The sequence below is a fragment of the Nasonia vitripennis genome, assembly GCF_009193385.2.
Source record: "Nasonia vitripennis strain AsymCx chromosome 4 unlocalized genomic scaffold, Nvit_psr_1.1 chr4_random0010, whole genome shotgun sequence".
Classification (NCBI taxonomy): domain Eukaryota; kingdom Metazoa; phylum Arthropoda; class Insecta; order Hymenoptera; family Pteromalidae; genus Nasonia; species Nasonia vitripennis.
Genome location: NW_022279646.1, coordinates 1,214,018 through 1,218,763, shown reverse-complemented (window position 1 = coordinate 1,218,763; position 4,746 = coordinate 1,214,018).

Here is a 4,746-nt window from a genome sequence, read left to right as displayed (position 1 = left end):
ACTCTAGGCTCTGTGCTTGTCTTGATGATCCCGATTCTAAAAATAGCACGAGTCACTCTCTCTCTCCCTCCCCCTTTCTCTCTCCCTCTCTACTGTCGTTACGTATGCACGCTAGTCACAAAGCCGTTGCCTCTGACGTTACGCAGTTCGCGTTTCCCCTCACCCTCTCTCTCTCTCTCTCTTTCACTCGCTCTTGACTTGGCTCTTACGTGCCACTGCGCGGCTGGCATGGTCTCTCTTTTTCTCGCACACTCGTATACACGCTCCATCTATCTCTCTGGTACGTGCGCTCACCCCGAGGCTACAGCACCGGCTCAGTTTCGCCGATGTGCTCACGGACAAGCACATCAGCTTGCACGCCCCAATCTTTTACTAACACAAGCCTCTCTCTCTCTCTCTCTCTCTCTCTCTCTCTCTCTCTCTCTCTCTCTCTCTCTATCTCTCCTCTCCTCTCTTACATAGACGAAGGCTGGCTTACCGGGTGCGATGCGTCCTTCTCAACCGATTGCTGAGCTGGCTGAGCTTCGTCACACTAATCACCTCTCATAGTTTTCTTAAAAGCAAAATGCTGACGTCTAACGTTAGCGAGATAAGCACGAGACCTGGCGTATTGCGTAGTTATCGCACGCTCGGCGCCTCTCTTTCTCTCTCTCGCTCGCAAGAGCACGGCCAATAACAAAGTTTGATCCCAGGCTGGCTGACTTTTTCCTCGTGCTCACGACTGTTGGCGAGTTTAGCGAATTCCCAGGACTATGACGTTTTTGAAAATGCTGGCTCCGCGCAAGCCGATCGTCTGTAGCTCGAGTCGGCGTTCTGAAAGTTACGAGAAATCTTATGAAAGTATAAGTGGTCCTAGCACTATTAACAGTGCTAATAGTGACAAGTCATATCAAAATGTATTAGATGACAATAGTAGTAATACTGATATTTCAACGGAAATTAATTCCTTTGCAACAAATCACGATATTCAAGAAGAAAAACAAAAGGAATCTCATTTTGACTCATTTAACGCATCATGCAGTTAAATAAAGTGATTCAGAATCGACATATAGTTTATTCAGTAATTGCGATCTAATTTCAACCAGCGATTGTTCCAATAGTAATGATGAGAATGATGAAATTAATGAAAAAATAAATGATAATTCTAGTGAAAATTACAATGAAAATACTTCTTCAGAATCTGATGACGAAAGTATCAATGAAATCGAGGCTTTTTACAATGAATGTACATTAAGCGATCAGGTACTTAATTTAATGATATCAAACATCTTATGGGTAATCTTGACATATATCCCGAACAAGACTTAATACACTTTGGGCACAACGTACACAACTAAGGAGGTTCACCGCTGACAATCCTTGCCAAAAGTTTAGCTCGCTGCTGCGCTCTCTGAGCATGATTCCCTCTTCGCTCCACAGCGTAGAGAGTTCTGAACACACTTCTATCTTAAGCATGCACATTACACACATCGTTAGACATGCTGCGTCGGTGAATAAGAGACTCACATGTATACGCCTGCGGTGCTAGTGTACGTGCGCGAGCGAATTAGGACACCCAACTTTGGATTACAATAACTAGTAAACTTAACGTTAAATGATGGTTCACGAGGGCTCAAAATATTTGTGATCTTGTTTATAATCTTACGAATATACGCTTAAATGTACGTTCAGCGTAGGCCTAGCATAAGGATCAAAAACATGGACAAAACTATTATGAACCAGCGTGCAAAGTTTCATTAGTTTCCTAAGAAAATCATTTTCACGGTGAACTTTCTTAAGCTTATATTCTGCGATGATCCCTTTAGCGATTATTTTTTCTCTAGTATTCGAATTTTCTTCAATACTGACTTGTCCGAATGCTGGTGGTTTACAGCTTTAAACTGTAACCTCTTACACGGCTCCTTCTTCTAAAAACACATAAAAATTGGAACTCGCTTTCTTAACGTCTGGCATTTCATTAGGTCATCACACCTATTTGTCAAAGGGGTCGCGTATATTATCAAGAAGGTGAATACGTAATTAGTTGTTGATGACGAACATCTTGCTATTCGTTGTTACTCTTACGCCATGAGATGGTTGCACGCAACTTAATCAGCACTGGACCTCTCTTCGACTTCTACGCTCTCTTTTCATGAGAGAGCGAGCGCACGCTCTCGATACAGTTGACTCGGGGCTCCAGTTCTGAGCAAATCTTTAGTGAGATCTTTTTTCCAAGAGCTATCTAAACAGCCTGGCGGATCTTTTTTCGGGCTGCATCTCTGGTCGAGAAAAATGTTTAAGAAGTACCTTAACTCGCCTGGTCGAGTCCATCCCCAGTGCATCTATTTCTACCCGTTTTATAGTCTGTGTCTGTTTACACCATGCCTGGACTAACCGTTCCTGAGTTCATGCATCCTTTAATCTGCGTTCATACGCCCGTGCTCTGACTAAACCTCAGTTTCCTCCCCCCACACCCCTCCACGTGACCTTCACTAACGTAGCAAGCTTACGTCATTCGGTTCTGGGCTCGAATCATTTTGGTATAACCAATCAATAATGTCTAACTCTGCTTTCTCTCCCCCCTCCTCTCTCTCTCTCTTTTTCTCTCTCTCTCTCTGGTGAGTCGCTTTGACAGCTTTTCATTCTGCTCCTACTTTCGCACTGCTTTTCTGCCGCTTCTTGCCTTCGGGCCCTCTTTTGTTGTAGATTGTTGCTCTTTTTTGCAACCTTTACGACGACATATAAATCGCTGAAGGTTGCAATTTATTTTTAACATCTTTTCTGCATAAACTTTCTGCACGGCTTCTAACCTCAAAATCTACTCGGCTCGGCTTGGCTTGGTTTCCCGCTCGCACGGCGTCTCTCTCCGCTCCTAATCAACATCGAGGAGACATCTACCGCATCGAGGGAGAACTTCTAAGGCGTCTGCACATTGTTTGAGGTCGGTACTTTCTCGCTCTTTACACTAACGCTCCATCTAGCCGTAAGAGTTATAACACCGACTCTACCACTCCGTCGATAACTTAACATAATACCACGAATTTCTGCTCTACCGACTGCCAGTAAGTTATCGACGAAAATGAGTGAGAACGGCGAAAAGAGCGGGGAAGTACCTTTTCGGCAATGCGGCAGCTGTAAACAGCCATTACCACGTCAAATGTCTGAACACCATCAACATCAAGACAGTCGTGGTAAACGATAGGCAGTTTATAGCCTGTCCTCCCTGTGCGGACGCCAAGGGTGCCAAAGCGGGACTCAGGTCAACATCAGCGGCGGGGGTGACTGCGACAACAGTGGCTAACAAAACCACCCCAAAACAACCGGGGACGAAGAAGACGAGATCGGCACCATCATCAGCCAACACTTCACGAAGTACATCACCAGCTCGCTCATCACCAACCATCGAAGCTGGATTGAAGGACATTCGTGAAGCTCTGGATGACATCCGCAATGCTCATGCGAAAGCCATCCAGACACAAAACATCGTGTCGGAGAGGATCTCGAGAATTGAGCAACGTCTTAGCCCGCTGGAGAAGCGTCTAAAGGCCCTCGATGAGCTGCCTGCACTCAAGACTCGCATACTTAATGCTGAGTCCACCATCACCGAGTTGCAGGCACAAGTCCAAGATCTCTCATCGAGGAGCCCAGCACTGCAGCAAGACAACAACAACAACAGCAACAACAGCAGCAGCGCTGCGGAAATTATCAGCCTCTGCAGTGAGCTGGCTGAGGTCAAACGACGGCAGGAGCAGACCTCAAATAGTGTTGTTGTCATCACGGGCTTGCACTACACCCGTGAGACCTCGCTGCATCTTCTCGCGTTTGCAGTCATAAACGCACTTGACCCAACGGTCCTGCGGAGAGATGTTGCATCCGTCAGGGTCATGGGTAGGCTCAATACACCCCGGAACACCGCCAGGAGTGATGGCAGATTGCCACCACTGGCCGTCACCCTCTCGTCGAGTGCACTAGCACGAGCAATCGTCGTTACCAAAGCTCGTAAACGCAAGCTCCACACCAACGAGCTGGACGCAACCGTGATGGAGGAGGCCAAAGCTCTGAGCCCTGACCACCAAGGGCTCATAAACATCAATGAGCTACTCCCCACCGACGTTCACAAGCTGCGTTCACGGGCTAGGCTGGAAGCCAAGAAGAGGCAGGGCTGCCGAACGTTCGTCAGGGACGGGAAATTGTTCGTACGCTGCAATGATGACAACGAGCATGCCACCGTCATCACCACCGACGCCGAGCTGGATAATTTTTTAGCTCGGATCCCGCTCGCCGTAAACATCACTCCACAATGAAGCTGCCACACATACATTTCATCCCATCACGTCCGCCATCAAGCTCATCCGCCGTGTCTTCATCGGGTTCTAAGGTATCTCTGTCTGAAGGTCTAAGGGTCTGTCATTTTAATGCGAACTCTCTCACAGGTCACATTGAGATGATCAGGCTCTTTTTATCCACTCGCTCTTTATTCCACGTAATAGCTGTTACTGAGACCTGGCTAAGCGAGAAGGTGACATCCAGCCCTTCGCTGGATGATTACCTGCTCTACAGACGAGACAGAAACAGAAACGGTGGAGGTGTGGCCCTCTATATACACAAATCTCTGACGGTTAGTGTTATTTCATCATCCGACGGTGAATGGTCCGGCAAGCCAGGCAAGCCTGAATACCTCTTTTGTGAGATATCGGCCAAGGGAGTTTCTCCCATCTTCGTGGGGGTTGTGTATCGTCCACCTCATGCTCCTTTTTTCCAAGGCTC